Source organism: Uloborus diversus, chromosome 8 (assembly GCF_026930045.1).
Source record: "Uloborus diversus isolate 005 chromosome 8, Udiv.v.3.1, whole genome shotgun sequence".
Lineage (NCBI taxonomy): Eukaryota > Metazoa > Arthropoda > Arachnida > Araneae > Uloboridae > Uloborus > Uloborus diversus.
Window position 1 is genome coordinate 29,305,678 of NC_072738.1, and position 26,082 is coordinate 29,331,759.

The window sequence follows — 26,082 nt, forward strand, 5'->3', positions numbered from 1 at the left end:
GCTGCAGCCCTGCGAGGCAGGAATTCGCGTATCCTTGGCCATGGTTGCGCTAAAATGCTTCTGGAGCTCTCTTGGCAAAGCAGGAAGGTCCTAATCAAATGCATAAAACGTATTCCATTATTCTCGAAGGTTTACATCTGGCTATAGCAGGGGAGATTTCCCAATATTTCAGGAAGGTTACTGACTTTTATCAGAAAACGTTCCTGGTTTTTGTAAGATAGGTTAATGGTTGAAATTGGGCACATCAGCTGCCTATTATTTTCCAGGAACGTTTCTGAATCGTTTTTACAGTGCATTTCGGGAAATGGCATCAGCATCGATAAAATAAAAGCACTGGGATAAAATATTGTAACGGATTCGGTGCGACTTCCACTTTCTTGAAATGAAGACACAGTTCTTGATAAAAACACAGGAAATTTATTTACACTATGTACAGGAAAGATCTTCAACAACTGCTAAATTATTCATCAGCAATTAAGCAATTATCACACAACACCGTAAACTCAACGTTTACACACGTATTTACTTCCAAATACGAAAACAACACAGCGAAATGCCTCGCTATAAACAGAGCAAAATGCTCTCCGTTCGAAATCTGAATCGAAACTAACTGTTTATCCATCGCTAACGGCTTAAATACACCGAAAAGAATTTTCTCAAATATTCCACACGCTTCTCGAAATGCGTTGACCGTTATCAATAAAAAGAAAAAAAATAGGGGTCGTATACTTTAGCCGAATGAAAAAGGGGTTGTATATTCATTACGGGAAACTATTTACAGGTTACGTTCCTACAATATTTACTATTTACAGGATTTGTAACATTGCCCCCTTCCTAAGGACTGCACGTCCCGGGCAGTACAATCCCCAGAAAGGGTGCCAAACTTCTATCACAAGTTTACAAATATACACATTAATTAATAACTAACAGATACAGAAAACACAATAATAACAAGAAATATTACTAAACATTAAAAGCAAAAATTATCTACAACTTTTATGTTATCAACCATGGTTGTTTACGTAATACTCATGAACTATGGCCATAGTATGGGGCTAACCGATCATAATGTACAACCCTAGGTTTTGCATTAGGTGATTTTTGGATCCTCACTACGACGTCATTCAGTCGGTTAACGACTTTGTAGGGTCCATCCCAATGCGACTGCAATTTGGGTGAAAGACCTTTCCGTCGGATGGGATTCCATAACCAAACCTTGTCGCCTTCGTTGAATTCATGTCCAGTAGACCTTGTGTCGTATCGGGTCTTCATCTTCTCCGCCGCGATGTTGATTCGCTCTCGTGCGAAGTTATGAACGTCTTCCAACCGGGCCTGGAGATCCTGGATGTACTCCTCAGGCGATGAAGGCGCATCCGGAGGACGACCGAAGACGAGATCACAAGGTAGCCGAAGCTCTCGTCCGAAGAGCATCCGAGATGGGGCATATCCGGTAGTCTCGTGGACAGCACTGCGGTAGGCCAGCAGGAACAAAGGTAGCTTCTTGTCCCAATCCTGTTGATTTCTGGATACCATAAGTGAGAGATTATTCAGGATTGTGCGGTTAAATCTCTCCACCATGCCGTCCGATTGTGGGTGTAGTGGTGTTGTCCTAGTTTTCTCAATTCCGAAAATTTGACATAGGCCCTTAAACACAGCAGAGATGAAATTCCTCCCTTGATCGGAATGAATCTGCAAAGGTGTTCCGTATCTCGAGATCCAATGTTGGACTAGAGTCTCTGCTACGGTAGTAGCCTCTTGATCTGGAATGGGATATGCTTCCGGCCATTTGGTGAAGTAGTCGATGGAAACAAGAATGTATTTGTTCCCATCAGCAGTTCTTGGTAGAGGACCCAGGATGTCGATCCCAATTCGTTCGAAAGGAGCTCCAACGTTGTACAGATGTAGCTTCCCTCTGCTTCTCTTCTTCGGTCCTTTACGAGCAGCACAGGCGTCACAAGAATGGCACCACTTCTCCACGTCATCCTTCGCCTTGCTCCAGAAGAAGCGCTCCCGAACTTTATTGAGAGTTTTCAAGACACCAAAATGTCCTCCAGTCGCACTACTATGTATTTCTTTCAGAACATCTGAAATCCTGGATCGAGGAAGTAGTAACTGCCACCTAGATGTCTTGCCGTCGTCAGATTCCCATTTCCGGTGTAGCACGCCGTTCCGTAAATGGAGTGAGTTCCATAAAGCCCAGTATCTTTTTGTTGTAGGACTGAAGATGGAAACGTCCTGCTAGCTAGGGCGTCGACTGTCACTTTCCATGAACTCTAAAATTGGTTTTATGTCGGGGTCTTCAAGTTGATCTTTTCGAACTTGGTCATCACTCCATGGATCAGGTTCTGATGATGTTGGAGTCACTGTCACCTGATAGGCGGTAGGGCTAGTCGTTCCATACTGTTTCTCGATTCGGGAACAATAGTGGCAGTTCTCAGGACAGGGTCTCCTTGATAAAGCGTCAGCATTCCCGTGAGATAACCCTTTTCGATGCTTGATCTCCATGTCATATTCCTGGAGCCGCTGTATCCATCTGGCTATCTGGCCTTCTGGATTCTTGAAGTTCAAAAGCCAAGTTAACGAGGCATGATCTGTCCGAAGCAGAAATTTTCGGCCGTAGAGGTAATGATGGAAGTGTTCTACAGCTTTCACTATGGCCAGTAACTCCTTTCTGGTGACGCAGTAATTTCGCTCCGACTTTGATAAGCATTTGCTCCAGTAAGCGATGACATGTTCATTTCCGTCAATTTCTTGGGATAAAACAGCTCCAATTCCCTCGTTGCTCGCATCAGTGTCCAGGATGAAGGATTTTTCAGGCTGAGGATAGGCGAGGATAGGCGTTGATGTTAAAGCCTCCTTCAGTCGTAGAAATGCATCTTCGCATTCTTTTGACCATTCAAACTTTTGCTTGCTCTCCGTCAGCTTATGCAAAGGTCGTGCAATGTTGGAAAAACCCTTCACGAACTTCCTGTAGTACGTGCAGAGCCCCAGAAAACTTCGCAACTGATGGATGTTTTCGGGACGACTCCAACTCCTGACCGCAGATACCTTCTCTGGATCGGTTTGCACACCCTCAGAAGAGATGATGTGACCAAGGTAGTTCACTTCCCGGCGGAACAAATTACATTTGGACGGGCTTAACTTCAGATTGGCTTCCTTAAGCTTTTGCAGTACCTTCCTAAGATTTGCCAGATGTTCTTCGAAGCTGCGTCCCATGATGATGATATCGTCTAAGTAGACCAGACAGGATTCGTAAGAGAGTCCTCTTAACACTGTCTCCATAAGACGCTCGAACGTAGCTGGTGCATTGCAGAGGCCGAAGGGCATAACTTTGAACTGCCATAAGCCTTGTCCAGTTGTAAACGCTGTCTTCTCTCGGTCATCAGGGTGTATCTCAACCTGCCAGTAGCCGCTCTTCAAGTCCAGGGTCGAAAACCACTTGTGTCCGGAAAGAGTGTCCAAGGTGTCGTCTATCCGTGGAAGAGGGTAACTGTCTTTCTTGGTGATTTCATTCAGTCGTCGGTAATCGACACAAAATCTGGTGGAGCCATCTTTCTTTCGGACCAAGACGATGGGAGAGGCCCAGGGACTGGATGAGGGTTCGATTACATCATTCTCCTTCATCTCTTTCAGGAGGGTCTCAACCTCTTCCTTCTTGGCGAACGGTAGTCGTCTTGGATGCTGTTTAATAGGTGGGTGTTCTCCAGTGTAGATCCTATGCTGCGTTAAATTCGTACGGCCAACATCCTCCGATGTAGATGAAAACAGATTCTTAAAGTCATCCACCAATTGTTCCGCAGCAGTTCTTTGATCTTTCGATAAGGGTGCACTCCCAATTAACTTCGATGTCAAGGACTCAGAAGACACAGTCTCGGGGGAATTGATTCTTCTAATGATGCAGTTTACTGGAGTACAAGTTGCTAACACTTCACCTTTCCGGATATTCCTTGGCCTTTCACTCACGTTGGCGACTCTCACGGGAATTACATCCTTAGAAAGGTCCACAAGCGTAGATGCTACCAGCACTCCTTTTAGGCTATTGCTTAGGTTAGGGTATTCAATGAGTCCAAATCGAAAACTATTGATTTCTTCAATGGAGCCAGGTATTAATGATTCTGACCTTGAGGGAATCGATAAATCTGTTCGGGCTATTATTTGATGAGCGGATTTGACATCACTTTCTGCAGGGAAAACGGCTATGTCTTCTCTCATCGAGTGCAGCTCATTAGTCTTGAAGTCGAGAGTGAAGTCATATTTCTCCAAAAAGTCCAATCCGAGAATGAAGGGGTCCGTGATATTAGCGACGAATGCCGTATGATGGTAGGTGGCATTCCCAAACACTATTTCCAAGTCCACTTTACCGTCAATCTCAATTTTGTCACCTGTCACAGTCTGGAGACTTACGCGTGGCGATGTCCACAGCAGTTTCAATCCAAATTCACGAGCCACATCTGTCCTAATGATTGTCACATTGGCTCCAGTGTCAACAATCAGTCTGCAGGGGTTCCCATTTACATGTGCGTAAATGAAAAGTCCATCACTGCTACTACTAGAAGAGGAAATCTGCAGAGCTTTAGTGGTGTTGATTTCCTTCCCTCGCGTAGCTTGGCGAGCCGGACAACTCCTTCGCAGGTGTCCTTCACTACCGCATTTCCAGCACTTCTGCTCTTGTTTCTTTTGGGCTGTTATGCTGCTCAGATGTCTTGTCAAGTCACCGAGTTGTCTCTCAAGTTCAGCGAGGTGGGACGACCTGGAATCAGACTCATCAGCTTCCTGAGTCCGGATTAGATGGCGATCCACACGGGTTGCTTCTTGGGCGGCCTCGTATCTCATCGCATACACAACGGCAGAATTCAGGTCTTTGACATCCGCCATCCGTAGAGCTTTCTGGATTTCCGGATCTCGAACCCCGTCGATGTAGTAGTTGAGTGCCAGGTTGTCTCGAACATCCGCCGGGCAGTCGCAAAAAGCAAGATGAGACAGTCTCTCGACGTCCGCCGCTAGCTCTTGCAGGGTTTCCCCAGTTTTCTGGAAACGGGACTTCAACTGGAGTCGGCTGAAGTCTTTCTGGCACTTCTCACCGAAGCGAAGCTCCAACGCAGATGTGAGGGCGGCGAAATCCAGGCGCTGGCTGTCCGGAAGGGTCCGAAGAATGTCCGCTGCGTCACTTCTCAGGGATGCTGCAAGATGACAGGCCTTGGTAGCAGAGTCCCATCCGTTCGCTTCCGCCACTATCATGAATTGGGTTTTGTAAACCTGCCACGAAGTTTTCCCATCAAATGTGGCAAGTTTAATGGACGGTCGAGCAACCGATGTGGGAGCGCCAAACTGTACAGAGCTGCTTTCCGCGATCGCCAATCTCCTTTCCATGTTTTTAATTTTCTCATCCACATGATTTTCAACTGTTGCGATACGGTTTTCTACTGTTTCAAACTTTTCATCAAAAGCATCAACTCGATGCTCTATCTCATTAAATTTATTTTCCATCACAGTCTTTACCGAAGTAAGGTCGTTTTTAATCTCCTCTTGGTTAGAAGCTAAATCATTTTTCAGTACCATTAAATCACTTTTCAATTGTTCTTGATTAACCGCAATGTCATTTTTTAATTGTTCTTGATTTGCAGTAAAACTTGCAGTCAAATCACTTTTTAATTGTTCTTGATTAGCCGCCATATCATTCTTTAACTGTTCTTGATTAGTCGCCATATCATTTTTTAATTGTTCTTGATTAGCAGCCAAACTTTCAGCCAAGTCGCTTTTCGCAGCATTAATTGCTTCCAGAAGTTGTTTTAATTGGTCATCCATTGCGCGAGTAATCACCATAAAAACAAAGTCTATAAATTCAAACAGTCTTTATGAAAAAAAATGTCCAAAGTCACACTTACTCCAAGAAAGTCCAGAAGTAGCCCCACGTTGGGCGCCAAATTGTAACGGATTCGGTGCGACTTCCACTTTCTTGAAATGAAGACACAGTTCTTGATAAAAACACAGGAAATTTATTTACACTATGTACAGGAAAGATCTTCAACAACTGCTAAATTATTCATCAGCAATTAAGCAATTATCACACAACACCGTAAACTCAACGTTTACACACGTATTTACTTCCAAATACGAAAACAACACAGCGAAATGCCTCGCTATAAACAGAGCAAAATGCTCTCCGTTCGAAATCTGAATCGAAACTAACTGTTTATCCATCGCTAACGGCTTAAATACACCGAAAAGAATTTTCTCAAATATTCCACACGCTTCTCGAAATGCGTTGACCGTTATCAATGAAAAGAAAAAAAATAGGGGTCGTATACTTTAGCCGAATGAAAAAGGGGTTGTATATTCATTACGGGAAACTATTTACAGGTTACGTTCCTACAATATTTACTATTTACAGGATTTGTAACAATATATTACTAGAGTGACACCTGTCATAGAATTTAAAAAAAGTAAAAGTGTAAAAGTTTTTAGTAAAAGCGGTGCGTGCTCCGAGAAGCCAAGGAAACTAAATCTAAAACTGAATTTTCTATCTTAACATCTTGTTCGCCGTTTGTTCATAGACCGTAATGTAAAATTAAACTTCAATTTTCTTCGGCTGTGGCTTATTTGTGGTGAAATCTTGTGCTGCAGACGGCTTCTTAAGCTGTTGATTGCATTGCACGACAGCCAGGGGTCTGCACAGAAATTTTGGGGCTCGTCACAAATGACTTTTACCGCAACCCCCCTCCATATTGTTTTCCCCAGCGTCTCAAGATATATTTCATCACTCATTTTAAAAATATCGGTCCTCTTTCAGGCTCGGGTCCGGGCAACCATGGAGGCAACTACCTACATCCTACATCCATGGGGGCAACAGGTGTCTCTTCTCCCTCCCCTCCCCCCGTGCACGCCCCTGACGACAGCTAATTAAAATTTCCTATATGTAAGACAATTTACTTTACACGATTTATTAAAAGATGTTCTTTTATTCTGTCAAATTCGTTTGATGACTTTTTGAACTGGGAATGAGTTTGATGAAAATATTACACACTGTGAAAACGATTCAGAAACGTTCCTGAAAAATAATGGGCAGCTGATGTGTCCAATTTCTGCCAGTAACATGTCTTGTAAAAACTAGGAACGTTTTCCGCTAAAATTCAGTAACCCTCCTGAAATTATCCTAGAAGTTTTCTGAAAGAATCGAAATCTTTCCGTTTAAAGCCAGTCGTGTCTCTGGAACTTTAGAGCAAACATAAGTGCTCAGATGTTAATAGCTTGGCACCTTGCTGATTCATCAAGTAAGTTCCAATAGCAGTAATGCGAGCATGGCCAAAGCTCATACAGAACTGCCAGCAAATATCAGGAATTTTACTCGCCTTCAATTGGTTGCAAAATTACGCAGTCCATAGACTTATTTGCTCCCTTTGGAAGCTTTATCAGTCTGGAGGGACCGTATAGTAGTACAGACGCCAATAGATTATATAAATACGCTAAGTCAATCTTTAAACTAGGAACTAAAATTATTTTTCACAACAGTGAGAAGTCTGCATTCGTGCGAATTGTAGCAATTCAGGAAACTTTTTGACAATGATACTTGATTTTTCCAGGACGTGGCTAAAAACCATTAAAATCCCGAAACGTTACACGGAAATATTCAGTAACGTTTCGGAATTTTTTTACAGTGCATGAAAAGCTTTTCATTCTTAAAAATGCTTCAATTTATGCATGTAACAGTGATTTTGTACCCATCGGCCCCAAGTTCAATGGCACAAATCCCACCCCCCTTCCCCCAAAATTTTTCTCAACCCTCTTTACCTTTTTTATTTATTTTTTTTTCTAGCTGTCTTTTTTATTTTTTAAACATGTTTATTTATTTATTTTTAAATATTTTTTATTTATTTGTTTGTTTATTTATTTTAATTATAATTATCATTGTTACTGTTTTATTAGAAGAGTTCTGTGCTACGCCAATGACACACTCACGCACACATACAAACTAAATAAATAAATGAAATGAAATATAAACAAAATAAAATAAATAGCTTGAATCAAAAATAAATCAATAAATAAATTGAAATAAATAAATTTAAATAAATAAATAAAAATTTAAAAAAATCCCCCTCCCCCCCAAAAAAAACTTTGATGGCGCAACTTGCGATATAATCCCTCCCCCCCCCCTGTGGGCACCCGTGTTCTGCTGAGGAACTCGGAATCATGGAGTTGGATGGGTTTTGGAGCCGAAATCATCGAGAAGTTTAGGAATCGAAGTAACCACCAACAAATCAGTTCATTTATTTATTTTTGGTTTTAAATATTTTCTATTTTGGAATGGGTTAGCTTACCCTCTCTTTCCCCTCTTTGGATACGTCCATGAAATAAGGCAATTAAATATCTCATCTAAAGTTAGTTATTTGAGAATCACAGGGGTGCCCATCCCCCCAAAGCTCAATGGCGCAAATTCCCCCCCCCCCCAAAAAAAAAATTTCTCGTTTTCGAATCGGGTTAAACGTAACAGTTTTTAGAGTGTTTAATTTCCAGTCAAATTCTCGGGGGGGGGGGGGGTAGTGCTAACAATACTTCAGTAACAAATACCATTTGAACTGAAGTATTGTTGGATTGTTGACCCGCCTTACCTTCCCAAATTTTACAACGTGAACCTTGAGTAAACAAGTTTTGGGAACCCCTGAAATTTGCTACACCTTTTTTTTTTTTCAAACGTATGAATAATTATAGGGAGAGTGGATTCAACTTTCTAGCTTGGGATGGAGTCATTACTATAGATGTATACAATATGAATCTTCAAACGGAAATTTATTGTCACTTAGATAAGGGGTCCGGGGGTTTCACCCCGGAAAATTTTCGAAATTTTAATTTTAAAACCACAGTTTTAGGCGATCTCTGGTGATGTTAGGGGGATAAAAGGTTTGGTGGCCCCTTCCCGGTAATTTTTTAATATTGAAACTTAAAAAGCGCAATTGTAGATAGTCTACCGTTGTGTTAAAGAGGGCTCTCCTTTGTTTCCTAAATTGTAGTTCTAAAAACGCAGTTTTAGACTATCTGTGGTAATGTCAGGGAAAGAAGCGATCCTAGGGCTCGCCCCAGGAACATTTTCAAAATTAAAGTCTTAAAAACGCTATCTATGGTTGGGGGGGACAAGCAGTTTTCAGAAATTGAAGCTCTAAAATCGCAATTATAGCCGACCTTTGTGACGTTGTGAAAAGAGAGGAAGCTCTCCCGGAATTTTCTCGAAATTGAAGCCCTGAAAACCAAATTTAAGACAATTTTTTAATAATGTTGACGAGAGTTGGGGGAGGGGCGCTCCACTTAAATTTTCGGACTTGTAGCTTTAAAAACGCAGTTTTGATAGATCTTCATAATGTTAGTGGAAGGTGAATTTCGGTGCCATTCCCCAGACAATTTTTTGAAATTGATACTCCAAAAACGCAATTCTAGGCTTGTCTTTGATCGTATTAAGAAAAGAGGGAGGAATCAGGGGCTCTCTCTTATAAATTTTTCAAAATTGCAATACTAGAAACGCAGTTTTAGATGACTCTTGACGATAAAGAGAGTCGTTATTCTGGGGGCGCTGTCCTGGAAGTTTTCCAAAATTGAAGTCGCATAGCCAAAAAAGATGGATCGCACGCACTGTGACAGATATTTTTCGGAAATCCTTAAACATGGATTCAGCTATTCAGCACACATCGAAAATCAAAACTCGAGAATTTTAACAAATCAAATATCCTTTTATACATACTAGATATGGAAGAAAGTAAATATGATTTACGAAAAAGTATTTAAACACCTTAAGAACAGACTGCTCTACTTCCGTCAGCAAAAACTATCATCACTGAAAGTTTTAATAAAAATCATGTAATGATAAATTGAAACAATCAGTTTAAAAATGGTAGAGAAGATGGAAGTAAAGTGAAATGAGAAAAATTCTTCATAAGCTTAAGCTAGTTAATGAAGAAAATATATTAATTGTCGATTAGAGCGATAAAAAATATGTTATTCGCTAACTTCAAATCTATTTCTTAACGATTGTCAAGGTGCGAATGAATCAATGAAGGACTAGAGCATACTGATCAGAATTATTACAAACAATAAAACATTTTTGACCTCTCTCCCTCTCATCACACACTTATTCATCATGCAGAATTGTGCTACTTCCAGAAAATTTATAAAAAATTTGAAAATAAATCAAATCGTCTAGTCCAGCTTTGAAACGAACGCCAACTCCATGACGTCTGCGATGTTCCCTTCATTGGGGGGAAGGGGGTATGCTTTTGGTGGCCCCTTAATTGTTTCAAACGCATGTTCCAATATGCAGAGAGATAGAGAGAGAAGATTTGGCTTCTAGTTTAGCAGGTCTAGTCATATTACTAGACCTTAGTACTAGTAATATAACTTTTAAATATTCAATCGGAATTAGGGGGTGTCACAGGGCTACCTTCTTGCATTATTTCAAGATTGTTATTTGAAAAACACAGTTTTAGACGATCTATGGTGATGTTCAGGAAGGAGGAGACTCGGGGTCATCGTTCTATAATTTTTCAAAATGCAAACTTCAAGCACGCATTCTCAATTGTGAATTATTTCTGATTATGACACGTAAAGGGGGATCCGGGGGTTCTCCCCCGGAAAAAATTTGAAGATTGTAGTTCGAAAAACGCAGTTTTAGAAGATCTATGGTGATATTAAGGAAAAGAGAAATTCGGGAGCCACCCCTCCCCCTCCAAAATTTTTTGAAACTTCGAAGCCTTAAAAACGCGATTGTAAACTTTTTTTGTTATAATTTAGTACACCGGGGCGAGGGAGTTTTGAAGGGGTTCGCGACCAGAAATGTTTCGCAATTTGAAGCTCTAAAAGCGAGATTTAAGACATTTTTCGATGGTACTGGCGAGAGAGGGGGGGGGGGCATCCTCTCGAAAAACTTTCGATTTGTAGAAACTGCAGTTTTAGAAGATTTTTGATAATGTTAGTGGGTGTGGAGATTCGGAGTCCTCCCCTGGCAAATTTTCGAAATTGAAATTCAATTAAAGCAATCGTAGACGATTTTCAATACTGTTAGAGGGGTAGAAGGTTTTGGAGATCTCTCCTCCGAGACGGCGTTTCTCGTAGGTTACGTTGGGAGCACTCTCATGGTCTTTAGAAATTGCAGTCCTAATACTCAGGTGTCGACCATCTTTAATGACGTTAAGGTAAGGGATGGGGTTTGAGAACGTTTTCCCTGGATTTTTTCAAAACCTAAGTTTTGAAAACTCACTTCCAGGCCAGCTTTGGGAATGCAAAAAGAAGGGTTTGGAGTTCCCCACTCTTCCTTTTCAGTTTGGCTACGTCCCTCCATCTTCATTGTAAATTTTAATTATTGATAAACATATTAAAGGAATATTTTTTCATAATTTTCCTTTGCAAAACACGATTATTTACTTGAATTTTCCATACTAAAATTTTCAATTTCCCGCCTAATATTTTTGTTTTCTTGCAACATAAGCGTTTGCGGCCTTAAAAAAAGGACTTTTAACATTTTGAACGGATGTGGTAATTTTCTGCGATACCTTAGGTCTCTACACCGCTTCATTTTATTTTAAATATGCCACCAGCATCTCTTGATCAAGCTTTGATTTACTTACAATTTTTACATTCAAACATTTAGAACTTTTGGTGTGAGTATTCTTTATATAATACTTTGAATCTCTCTTTGCATTTATAACTGTTTTTTTTCCTCTATCTCTCTATTTCAAATTTATTTCGACGACCCATACATTTTTCTCCACTTAGCAATGATTTTCAGGACAACATTTTTCATCAAAAAAAAAAAAAAAAAAAAACATATGGGAATGTTTCGGCGACCCCTATCCTATGGGCTGTCCTATTTATTTATTTATTTTTATTTTTTTAACTGCAGAACCATGAAGCATGGTTTTGTATAACCAGGGCCGCCGAGAGACGAGGCGTGCAACATGTTAGTTTGTTCGCCTGTCCTCCCTCTCATTATTCAAATTTTACTCAATGCACAAAACTTTAATTCGAGCCGGAGCCCATAGTTTCCGACTAGGCAGACATACGCACTCTGCGGATTAGTGAAGAGTGTACTGTACTGAATTATTTTTCTCGTGTTAATAAAAATGTTTGAAGTGTACTTTTCCGCAGCTCTTACTTAGATACTCTTGATAAACGAGAATCATGGATGTTCCTAAATTGTATTTTAAGATTATACATTTTCTGTTCAAATTTTACCGAAAAAATACTTTTTGCCACAATTATTTCACTTGTTCATTTATAATTACTATTTTAATTTTTTAAAACAACGAAGAGTTTTCCCTTTTCTTCGTTAGTTGCATCGCTAAAATGAAATTGTCGGCCGCACTTCTAAAAAACGGAGAGGGGGGGGGGGTGCTACGTCGACGGCCCTGAAGAGTACGCGGGAAAAGTATTATTAATGCATCTATTTCTTATTGAATGAGTTTAAACATTTTTTCTTTCCAAAATTCAAAAATTTCATGTTCTAAGGAAGAAAAAAAACCTTCTGGAAAAAAATCCCCCCCAAAAATTTTGATGGCGCAACTTGCGCCATAATCCCCCCCTGTGGGCACCCCTGGAGAATCATAAAATTAAATTCAATTCAACTTTGAATGTAACAATGCTGCTTACTCTTAAATATCACATGCAGTACTAGAGAGTATTTTGAATTTCTGTCAGTAAAATTGTGTCTTATTTCTTCAAATAGTTGTGTGACTAGTTTAATAGCTGTAAAAAGAAAGAAAAGAAAAAAAAAAAAAGAAAATATAAATCAGTTAAAAGACTTGTCTTTTTATGAAAAGATGTCGTTTTCCCCCATAAAATTAAATTTAAGGTTTTTTTTTTTTTTTTTTTAATAATACTCCAGTTTTACATTTAACTAAAAATAAAATACATAACATCTTGTTCTTCCACCAAACATTATTCAGTTTGGATTCGACGCTTTTACAAAGATGAAACTTATTATGGGTTTATTGCAACACTAATATTGATAATTTTAATAATAATTTATTAGTAATGACAATTTTGGACTAAAATTCGACATATGAACAATCGAATTTCAGTCAATAGCTGATAAATACTACGAATTAAAAAAAAATTCCCTCTGGAGCAGAGAGAATTTATCTCCGGGGGCAGGAGGTCATAAAGGGTTGCAATATGTTTTAAAAAACAAGGGTTCTGGGGAGGGGTCTCTTACTGCGTGCCTCTGACAAAGATTGATGACTTTTTTTAAAAATTCCAATCAGTATATTATTTACTCTTCTGATTTTGTTTTTAACAGGAGAAATGTGTTGAAAGTTATCAAGGCAGCCAACTGTAAGCGATGACTCAGAGCGTAAGGCAACCCCTTGCGGCGACCGGATGGCGAATCCGGCAACCAACTGCGCGCTCCCGTAGTAAGAACTAATAAGAAAGTCGAACCACAAGCATCAAAGAATCTTTAAAGCGCGCTGCTTTCGCGAATCCAAAGCCAACCATGAAAGCACCGACCCGCCGCACCTGCTGCTCTACGAAAGCCGAGCACAGATTCCAACTATCGACTTCGCCTGCTCCGTGAAAAAAAAAAGAAAAAAAGAAAAAAGAGAGAAAAAGTCCCTCCGAAGCATCTCATTTATTTGTGTTTGTTTATTTACCTGTTCGCATTTAACGGAGCTGGGAAAAAAATCGTCTACCAATTACCGGAAAATATTACGGGTAAGTTAAATTTTAGTTTTTCTGAATGTTGGAAAATTTATACTGTTACAAATGAAAATTTTGTGCATGTATCTATTTATTTATTTTTTCTTGGTAAAGTGGTGCAAATTTTGTTTCAAGACGTGAAATTCTCATTCGATATCTTTTGTAGTTTGATATTATTTTGAATGTTTGAACTCAGTATTCTGACGGTTTTAGTCTTGTTCCATTCCAGCTAAACGCTCCATTCATATGCTATTTAGGAATTCGGAAAGAATGTCTTTATATTTTTTAATTTTTTATCTTTTTTACTTTCTTGTTAAAATATTTATTTATTAATTTATCGTTTTTTTCATTTATTGATTTATGTATAACTTATTATCTATTTGTTCTTAATGTGAGGAAAAAGTCCAAAATTTCTGCTGCGCAAAATCAATCAGCCAAGTATAAAATAACAACTTAGTAAAAGAACAAATGTTAATAAGTTAAAATGAAAAATTTAAAAGTTTAATTTGTTTTGAAATTTTGAGTTTCTAATTACACGAAATACAGCAATGGTTCTTTCTTTTCTCAGTTACACTTTTTATTCATACAAAATTTAAAACAACTTGAAATAGGAATATATGAGTATATCTGAATTGTAAAACGAGGTTGGTCGCATTTTTTCCCTATTATAGTCTTTCAGTTTCTTTCCTGTAACATGGTGAATCATTCACCTCATCAAAAACGAATTCTAAGTCTAAAAATAAGTAAAACGAACGGTTTCACAACTTTAACAGGAAAAAAAAAAATTCATCAAAAATTTATCTTCTTTTTTTTTTCTTTTTGCAGTGGGTCGTTTCCAAAATTTTAAAAGTATTTTTTTTTCTGAAAGAAAATGCATAAAAACATAGGATCTGACCATTTTTTAAATAATTTGTTTAAGTTTAATATTTAAAAAAAAATACTGAAATCTGTGCGCTTTCGTTGTTTACGCTTCTGTCGTGTGACATCACAAATGATGAAATGCCATTCAGTGTTGCCAATCACAAAGCAAAATATTTAATTCGCATATTTACTCACGTGTATTGGTAACGATATGGTTGATAGCAGGCGCAGAGCGCAATATTTAATTCGCTTCTTGATTATCATAACGTGGAAACGTCGTAGAAAGATGCGCCAAATTGCATTATTTGTGACGTCATAAAAATCACGCCTTGTTTTCAAAATCGTACATTTAAAAAAAATTATTAAAAAATAACTGTTGGGAAAATGAAAGTATTTTCAGGGTAAATGTTATTTTTTTTTACTCATTCTATCAATTTCAGTGACTAAAAGTGGTACTTTTGACTGAAGGAAACCATCCCATTGTTTTCATTTTTTGACCGACAAAATCTACGTAAAGTTTTCTTTTAAACGCTAAATGTATAAGTAAAAAAGCACATTTAAATGTATCGTTTCCGAAAACAAATGTTTTTCTCATTTAATAAATATCATAAAAGTTTCTTCTTACAACTGTTTAAATAATCTTTCAATCAAACAAATTCTGATACACTGATCCTTGAGAATATCCATTAGGTTTCCAAAGTTTTTATATTTATGGATAACATATATACAGTACTATCTCATTTTTCCGGACTAAACGGGATCAAAGGTAATCCGGACAATCGGAAATCCGGCTAATATGGATAAAAAGCAAAACAAATCTTTAGATACTTAGATTTACCATTTTCAACTAAAAAAAACCAAAGTTTTGTCGCAAAATTACGCAGAATTTTTTACAAGAAAAATCAAAAGAATATAAATTATTTTTCGTAGCATCTATTGACTATCTTGGCATGGTTCACTGCCTTCTATTTCAAACATGCAGGCCTGGCTCCTGGGGAAGGCGACCTAGGCGGCCGCCTAATGGGGCAGATTTTAGGGGCTGCAAATGTCGAAGTTGAAGCATTTTTTTTTTTTTTAAGTAGCATAAACATTTGTTTCAATGCCATAAAATTCACTGCTTCAATGCTGAAAAAAAATAATATTAATAATAATAAAAATAATAATAATAAAAAAATATAATTTAAAAAATAGCGGGTGTACCAGCACTGAAAAAATTCCGAAACGTTACTGGTTATTTCCGTGGAACGTCTCGGGATTTCACGCGTTTTCACCTATTTCCTCGAAAAAACAAGTATCTTCATAAAAAAGTTTTCTGAATCGTTACAAGTTGCACTCGTGCAGACTTTTCACTGTTGTGGAAAATATTTTTAGCAACCAGTTTAAAGATTTAATGGACGTCTTTATTAAGTGTATCGGCCTAACGTTGTTTACGGCCTGTCCAGATTGACTAAGCTCCCAATGAGAGCGAAATACGGCCTGTCCAGATTGACTAAGCTCCCAATGAGAGCGAAAAAGTCAATGAATAGCTACAGCTTTACAAGGCAGGAATTGCAGGCAAGAGATAGGCTTGGTTCCTCCTTGCATAGCTTTGGCCGAGGTTGTTCTGATTTTTATGGTTCTAATCAGCTACACTAACCCTACTCAATTTTTCTAGAAGGTTCCAGAGACATGACTAGCTTTAAAAGAGGAAGATTTCGCACTTCTTCAAAAAGGTTACTGACTTTTAGCGGAAAACGTTCCTGGTTTTTCCAAGAATTGTTACTGGAAGAAATTAGGCACATCAGCTGCCTATTATTTTCCAGGAACGTTTCTGAATCGTTTTTACAGTGAGTGCTTGGATGGATATGCAAAATATAGTTCGGAATTCAACTTAATTTTAGAGGCGGCAAATTTCGGGATTTAAAAGTCTTTTGAAAATATCAATATTTGTTTCAGTGCTAGAAGATACACTACTTTAATGTTAAAAAATACAATTTAAAGTGTGTACTAGTGCTTGGATATGCAAAACCCAGTTTGGAATTAAACTAGAAACTCACTTTAATTTTAAGCACTTTACTATTATTTTTATTTTAATAAAATATTTTATTTTATATTATTATTTTTTTCAATGGAGGAGGGGGGTGGCACTTGTTAATATCGCCTAGGGTGACAGAACTACTAGAGCCGTCCCTGCAAACACGAGTGACGTTTTGACTTTTGAAAGAAACGCGTTCACGTATAAGTCTCACTTAAAGATCATAAAGCTAATGTTTGGTGTATTTAAACTAACACTACTGCTAATTATACTTTTAAGTTGTTATCTATGTAAGCATCAAATTAAATATGGAAAGGTTTTCAGTTTTGATCCGGGTAGTCCGGATCAACGAGAGCCGGATAAATATGGTGTAAAAATTTAATCATATGCTGTAAAAAGAAACACTTCCCAATGATGGAGTGGAAGAGATGTGTAATGTTTATTTGCTTCTTATTTTTATACCCAATTTCATTTATTGCACGCTCTGTACTAGTATTTTTAAGCAAATAAAAATTGTTTTAGAGTTTCTGTATATTTTGACCATTCAGAAAATAAAACGAAAAGAAAAGTGCTAAATGACTTCAAACAGCTAAGAAACGAGTTTAGCTAAAAAAAAAAAAGACTTCAGGGGGGGGGGAGGGGAATGTGTGAGTTTTGCATAGGAAATACACTGTAAAAACGATCCTGAAACGTTCCTGGAAGATAATAGGCTGCTGATGTGCCCAATTTCTGCCAGTAAAATATCTCGCAAAAACCAGGAATGTTTTCCGCTAAAATTCAGGATCCTTTCTGAAATTATCCAGAAAAATTAAGAAATTTTCCCGTTTAAAACCAGTTGTGTCTATGGAACTTCAGAATATTCTTACGTGGGATAATATAACGGCTCGGCACTTTCCTGATTAATCAAGACAGACCCATAAGCACTATTGCAACCATGGCCAAATATAAGTCAGAATTGCAAGTATCAATCATCTCGCTTGCATTTTTAGCAAAGCTGCGTAGACTAAAGACTTATTCGTTCCCTTTGGAGGCTTAATTAGTCTGACCGAACCGTACTCGATATGAAACCGATAGATCTTATAAATGCTCTCAGTTATTCTTTAAACAGTAAACAGGGAGCTTTATTTATTTTTTTTTTTACAACAGAGAGAAGTCTGCATTCATGCAACTTGTAGCAATACAGGAAATTTTTTGACAATGATACTTTATGTTTCGAGGAAGTGGATAAAAACCTTTGACATCCCGAAACGTTACACGGAAGTACTCAGTAACGTTTCGAAATTTTTTTACAGTGTATGAGTTTGATATGTTTTTAGAGATTTTCATACAAGTTATTAACATTTTATCCTGATATTTCCTTGCAGTAAACTGATTAAATAATCAAACATAAATATTCTTGTCAAGGATTAGAAATAAGTAAATAAAGTCCCATTTTCCGCAAACATGCACATTTCAAATATATAGATTCCAAGTTTAATTTAAATGCTGTTCGTGCAAATGAAAAGCAATTAATAGCTCAAAAAAACCAGTTCATACTCTTAGCGCCGTCACTTTGCTTCCCCAATCAGCTAATTTTTTCTTGCATTTCAAACCTAATTTAAATTAGACTTCTAATTATTCTCATCACTAGCGCAGGCGGGATTAGACTTCTGGGGAAGTGGGGGGGGGGGAGTACCTACCTATAAATAAACTATCATATCAGTAAGCAGCAGGTCACCACCCTTAAGCTAGAGCCGAGGCAGAATTGTATGCAAAATACCAACAGCCCGTTATACCTTCCAATGACGGTTCGTCCTTGTTCTGAACTCATCAGTCTGGAATAGTCAGTAACCGAGCTGAGAGGCCCCCTGCTCGATGACTGACTACGAATGAGTCCATAACAAAGACGAAACTGCCGTCTCTGGATGTCATAACCGGGCAGACGGTATTTTGTATGTAGTACCATGTTAGTGTCGGTAATATATATTACACCGACTGCTCTAGGAGGTTGACTCCCTAAAAACCTAGACTGCGGAGTCGGAGGGAAAACTCCGACTCCGACTCCTTTACCCCGAAATCCGTCCGACTCCAACTCAGACTCCGCAAGCATTGGCAGAGCTGTAGTCCTTAAGGGAAAATGACTAACTTTGACTCTTTTGTCCCAAAATCAGTCCCGACTCCCACTCGGCAATCCCGCTAAATATCCCCTCACAGCGCTCAGTGTTTTTATAAACAAATTGGTGAGAAGATAGAAGAAGAAGGCGGGAGATCCGTTGACGCCTTTTTTCTAGTTGAAACAACCATTTTTTTTTTTTTTTGCTTATTTTTTAATTTTAATTTTTGTGCGGTCATGCCTTCAGCAAGAACTCTCGTTTTTTCACACATTCAAAGACGAAAATGCATTAATTTTTACTAAATTTCGTTATTTGCAACATTAACACTGAAATTAATTCTGGCCCTACTGGCTAAGAAGTGCTAAAAAACACTTTAAACATTAAATAACATTTTAATAATTAATTTGTCAAAAATCTGACTCTGAGGGGCACATCGGCGGTAAAAACTACATCTGTTTAGCAAATGTTCTACTTAGGTCTCACCGTTTTCCCGGGAAGCGCGACGCACGCACGCACACACACAATCTGATTTTATTATATGGATAGGCTCCCTGTGTCGTATACTTCTTAATGCACACACAACCATAGCAAGCTTGTAGAATTAGCAGAATTTTATTTCCTCTGGCAAAAAGTATGAGGTTCGGTTCTGACAATAAATAATAATAAAGTAAAAAAGGCCTCCAAAACCATAATGAAATTTTAAATGGATTTAGGTTTTTTTTCTCCATCTGTAGAATATGCAATATATCTAGGTTAGATAAATTTCCTCCTATGTATTTCATAAATTTTAAAACACATGATGTCCAGCAGTTGTCCGTTTATGCTCTCTGCTTTTAGAGTGATCCCCGAAAAAAGCTTAAAATTTATTTCTTGCTTTCGTACTTTCGCTCTCTTTTTTATTGATGCCAGTGTCTATGCGGTTTATTTGGCCCTTTGAAGTTTAACACAACCAAAAAACTTCTGTAGTGTTTTTAAAAGTTCGTTTTAAATTTTTATCTTGCATTTATCCTTCAAACTTTTTTTAAAAAATAGATTTTATTATATTACTATTGCGAGCGTTCCCTAGCTAATTCTCAAGTAATACATATTCTGTACTCTCACATTTCATGTCATAAATAAATATCCACCACACAACAGCTCCCAATCATAATAGTACTAATAAGACATGAGAGATTGAGACCCCCTCCCCCTTATCTTGAGTTATATTAATACTGGGCTACAAAATTAGAAAGAAAAAAAAAAAATCTGGTGGTAAAATTTACCACTGGTTGGTATATTTATAAACCAATTTGGTTTTAATTTGAAACCAAATAGGAGCATTTTTACTCATTTTCTATTGGAAAATAGTTTTAAAAGCGAGAAAAAAAAAAAAAAAAAAAAAGATTATGTTTTAAAATTCCAAATTGCACTCTCTTAAAAAATTCCAGCGATTTTAACTCAGACTGAGTAAATTTTCACTCCTTTCCAGTATTGAAAACGCACTTTCCTTATAGGAGTGAATTTCATTCCTTTTGCGGAGCGGTTATTTTCACTCCTTTTGGATAAGCTAATTTCACTCCCTTTTGATAAGTGTTTTTCACCCTTTTTTAAGACTAAATTAATATCCTAAATGAGTGGCTGCTTTCCGTTTTGGAAAGCCGCTATTTCACTCTTTTTTAGAATAAAATAGGTAAAATCATTTCACTCTCATTTGGTGAAATTGTTTTTTAAACGTGTTTTCATGTGCTTATGCTGTGTATTTGAATTTAAAACTGTTTTTTAAACTGTTATTTCATTTGAAAAAAAATTTAGTTTTTAAGTTTAAAAAATGAAAAAAAAAAAAAAACTGTTTTTAGTGTTTCCGAAGAGGATGCACAAAAACTGTATGGTAAGTACGAATAATTTTCTTTTTTATTAAAACTTTAACTGGTAATATTTCTTGAACTACACGTATATCGTTACAAATCACCTACGTGCAATATTACGTACATTTCCGAATCTAAAGATTGAAATGAAATTAAAAAATCCACACAGTTCCAAATAAATAGATTTAAAATTTTGAAACTCTATATTGATATTCTCGGTGTGCCTTTTAACATTAATAATGTTTTAAAAGTTACATCAGTCCAAATTAATTTAAAAAGTCACTCATAAATTGTGACAAGATACGTTTGAATTCAATTTTGTTTCTTCGGGGCCATTCATTAAGTAAGGACAATTTTGGCAATTTTTGACATTCCCTTCCCCCTATGTAAGGGTATGTAAGACTCCTCCCCCCTCCCATCTTACGTAAGATTCTTTTTTTTTTCTTCACAATAATAAAATAAGAAATATTACATCACTGGGATTGTCCTTAAATTAACTATCATTATTTTTTTATATTTTTTTAAACATTTTTGAGTAAAGAAATGTTAACTGTAAGGCATCTAGACCGAATGTTTTTCCGACAAATAATTTTTGTATATGATGCGATAATAATTAAAAATAAGACATGCAAAACACAGTGCGATTCTTTTATTATATTTTACACGTTTCATTCTTCAAAACACAAGTAAAACACAGCTCATCCTATAATGCATACTTTTACCTTCCTGAAGCAAATGAAATATAATATTTGCCAAACCACTTGACCGCGGATTTCTAATATAAAATTTTCCACCCCCTCCGCCCAAGAACCCTTACTTAGTTAATGAATGGCCCGTTACAAATATGAATGAGTGTATTATACAAAGTTTATGATACTCTTTAAAGTTTATTATACACAAAAACAATATTTGATTAATTTAAAATATACGCAGTGGTTGGTGCTCCGACCATCGGGAGCGGATTCGGTATCCGACCTATAGATTTGCGCATGGTCGGATCTGTAACACCTGCCTAAAATATATATACAGTACACACACACCAAAGATGGTAGCGACTGTTTCAAATGTCATATTTCTGATTCGATGACCGAAACAAAATTGTTGATGAAAGTTTCATTAAATTGGAAGAAAAAGTTTCAAAAAGTTCGCCGTAACATTGCACGTGGGTGATTTGTAACGATATACGAGCAGTTCAAGAAACATTAACAGTTACAAGTTTTAATAAAAAAGAAAATTCTTCGCACTTACCATGCAGTTTTTGTGCATTTCCTTCAGAAACCTCATTGGGAAACAAATATTGTTTTAATGCATTAAATGAAGACATTTAGATAGCGACATTCACTTGGTATTCGCGACCAAAGTTAGTTAAGCCGAACGTGGAGGTATAAAAGATTCTCCCTAAACAAAATCACGTGACAGAATCGAACCAATGAAAATATTTTTGAGTCCTTCTTTAAAAGAATGTTTTTATTTTTCGCTCATCAAAAGGAGTGTTTCCGAATTTCACGCCAATAAAGAAAAGTTTTAGTCTTGTTTTTTTCGTAAAGCGTCTTTTTTCGATAAAGCTAGCACTCAGAAAGAATGAATGCACCCGCAATAGATTTCACTCTTTTTAAGAGTTATTTTTTCGTTCTTTTGAATTAAGAGTGCACCTTTTTGATTTGAAAAAAGTTTTTCAAAAGTTTTTCTTTCTAAAGGACAGCCAATGAACGAAGCTTTATTATCCTACAAACTATTTGTAACTTTCAAACAAAACAAATAAATTGCAATTCATTTCCGAATCAAATAAAAAGACGATGATTGCAAACCAGGTGTCAAAACCAACAGTAACTAACATTGAGAACAGAATTATTTTGAACTCCTCTTTCGCTTTCTGGCTTGAAAAGTTACTTAACTCATGTTAGGTAATTTAAGCCAGAATACATTACAATGCTTGAATCGATTTTGAAATGAAATAAATGGGATCCTGAATGACAGCGCTGGGCACAAATTTACAATACAATTCATTGAATTACAAATCTGCAGTGAAATTTGCATTAAGAATTCCAATTTTAATTGCAGGTTTGTAACCTGTTTTACGAATTTACAAAGAAGAGAAGGTAATCATTTGAAATTATTAAAGTTTACTGAGTTAAAATATTCCGAAAACGCATTTTAGGAAAGCAGTAATGGAATTAGTTATTAACTAAGGGGGTCCTGGACACAAAAATCGTCAAATTTTGAAATTTTTTTTATCATTTTAAAAACTACTCCGTTTTTTCTGCTTAAAAGGACGTTTGAATCTTATTTCTATCTTAATTAAAACGAAAGATATAATTATTTTGGGGGCATGCATTTAACTAATATTGCATTTAACTTTAAAACTTTGAACGCGTTTTTCTCCATGATGAAATTCTTCGCGATTTCTTGCATTCCAACTCTTATAAGTCAGGAACCGATAAAAATATAGTGATGAAATTTGGAGCATATCTTTTTCAAACAGTTTACTTTAATATTTATTCGGCGAATTTTAAAAAAGCGTTTACTGTCAAAAATATGATTTTTTTAAAAAGTATCTTCGAATTTTTCAAAATTTTTCTTCATATATTTTTATTTTTTTATTGAATTAATATTTTTTAAATCGCTGAATAAAAATTAAAGCTTAGATATTTTTGCATATGTTTTTGAAAAAAAAATTGAGAATTGACCTAGAATATTTTGAGTTATAGCAATTTAAAGCAACCCCATTAAAAAAATAATAATTTAAATAATTCTTTTTTAATATTTATGTTATGATTTTGCTTATTAAATAGATAGTGAATCAGTGCAAAAATTTCAAAATTCTAAAGTATTTAATAAAATTTTTTTCAAAATGTGTCCCAGACCCCCTGAATTTTTTTGTCGCTTGGTTTGCATATTGCACTTGAAAGAACTTTATATGCACTTGATAATGCTTGTCACGTGACAATGATGAAAATGATAGATCACCGGGAAGCTTTTTTATCGTTTCCCAAAAGGAAACATTGTCTCTACTGGAGTACTTTCTCTGAAGACATTGTTGTTGTCTTGAGCCAGCTAGGCTGGCAATTTGGGGTGTGCTGCTTCACTTTTCCAACTATACCATAATTTGATGTGAAGTCTGACTTATATAGTACACACATGCCATAAGGACCCACTTATAGGGTAGGCAACCATTCACAGCACAACAACACATTCCCACAAAGAAAGGACAAGAACTTGGGATTCGAAACCTGGAGCTCCTCATCGCAGTCAGACTCCTCTGACCACTAGACAGGGCGGGTGCGCTCTATCTTGGAAAAAGCAAAAATGCTTACCTTACATTTGCTGATATCATGTCAAAGCAGGGCCGTCCGAAGAGGGAGGCGAGCGGGGCAATCGCCCCGGGCGCCAAGACATGAATGGACGCCGTGAACTACAGTGCTGGTAAAAAAAATTGCATCACCCTCACATTTTCACAGCAATGGGATTATGTGAGAAGTTTTGGTCGACCGATTAACGATGAATGTATGTAAAATTCTGCAAAACTTATGAAATAAACATTTAACAGCAGGAATCCGATAATTGTTTACGTAGATCGGGGCTGTTTCCGGGCCAAGGAAAATTGCTTACCCTATGCTCATTTTTCCATTTCTGAACCTGCGTGTGAGTTTAGAGAAAAAAAAATACTTAGCCCCATGTCAATTTAAGTCTAATGTCAGGAAAAGGGTTTTTAAATTGTTACTTACCAGTTTTGCCTTATGGCACGGAGCAGAATCATCCTGGAAAATGACGTTTGGAACTGAAGTAATGTGATCCCGGATAGTATATAGGAAGCAATTTCTCCTCCAAAATGCCAATATACACCTGAGCGTTTACTGTTCCTTGCACTAAGTGAAGCCCACCAACTCCTTGATCAGAAATCCATCCCCAAATCATCTGGGATACGGGATGCTTGACTGTGTGTTGAATGCAGTCGGGATGATATTCCTCTCTTGTGCGGCGCGGGTGATGCCAGAAACCTTTTGATTACCACGTTCTGCAGAATATTACGGGAGCGCACACTTGGCATTAAGAACCGAAAACCTTTATCTTTTACAAGGTGACCTTACCATGTGCTGTTGCTTAGGATGGAAGACCCCGTTGGATATTGTTCTCCCAAAACCCGAATGTATGTTTTCATAACATGAAGCTTATCACACGGCACACGCTTCTGTACATTGCGGGGGACCACATTTGATATTATTCTCCTTAAACTCGTACGTTTTTATAACGTCAAGACAACCTTGTGTTGCTAGATAACGCGAGATTCCACATTGGATTTTATAATCTCCCCCGAATCCCCATGTTTTATAGCGAGAAATCATAGGTTTACCACACGTTGCTGTATATCATGGTCTAGACCACATTGGATATTATTCTACTCAAATCCGTAGTTTTACATAAGGTGATGTTTTCGGATTATCATGCGTTGCTGTAAAGAGCAAGAGCAGCTATCAGCTCCTTCCAGTGTTGTTGTTGGGGAAAAGTGACACCGTCCTCCAAAATATTAACCCTTAAAAAATAAATGAACAAATAGATAAATGTTTGTTTTTTAAATTAAATTTAAGCTGGCAAAGTAGTCTGACCTTTTGTGGTTGCATAAAAATCCGCCCGCCATGACATTTACCCTAGAATAAAACGGTGCGTTTCTCCAAACACTTTTTCCCCACTACACCACCTGGTCCTTTTCTTGTTGTATCATTAGATTGAACGGCATCAATACTGCCCCACATTGCATCCTTAATACGATGCAGAAAATATACTGTAAAAAAAATCCGAAATGTCGATGATTACGGGATTACTTCCAGGTAACGTTCTCGGATTTTAATGGTTCACCTCCGTTTCCTATGAAAAACAAGTTTCTTTAACGAAAACTCTTGTTTTTCGCTCTGGAATTAGCTTCCATGAATGCCGATTTAGCACTGTGGTGATAAAACGTTTTTATCTACCAGAGTAAAAATATATTCGACTTAACTATCAAGTGTTTCTCTTGCAACTAAGCTACTGCAAATCCGGATTGACCAAAGTCCCTAATGAGGACAAAATGCAGTAGAATGTGGGTAATGTAGATTTGAAGGAATTTACTGGCAATGCCGCCTTACTTTCTGTTGTGATTCAGTTCATTTGGGGGATTTCCAGGTAAATCAGGAAGGTGCGAGGCTCTTACTATAAGAATGCAGTGGCGTCATTATGGGGGGCGGGGGGGGGGCGGTCCGTCCGGGGACTGACACTCAAAATGAAATTGCAAGTTTCAGAAAAATAAGAAGCTAAATGGCATTTTTAAGACTATAAACTTGAAAATTTTTGGGGGGAAACCCCCTTTCTTCCACTCTACATCATGGGGTGAATACTATACTCAGGATTAGGTTCATATTGTCAGTTCTTAGACTGAAACTTGTATGAATTTCATGCTTACATAGAATATTATCCCCTCCCCCTCCCTCCTTTTTATTCGTTTGTGTGTGGGGGGGGGAGGGTGACCCCACAAATTGTCGGCCCGGGTGTCATCCATGCTAGGTTCGCCACTGAAGTATGTCATAAGTTTTCAATGAAATTTCCTGAGTTAAACATGACTTGC

General features: G+C 37.2%; 1 protein-coding gene across 1 annotated transcript in view; it reads left to right on the top strand.

Moving 5' to 3' along the window:
* Window positions 1-13,480: 13,480 nt before the first annotated feature.
* The window catches only part of LOC129227767 (palmitoleoyl-protein carboxylesterase notum1-like), a 96,574-nt gene continuing 83,972 nt past the window's right edge, over window positions 13,481-26,082 (top strand). Inside the window, 1 exon segment of the mRNA XM_054862374.1 lies at window positions 13,481-13,689. The gene's annotated coding sequence lies outside the window, so the exon portion shown is untranslated.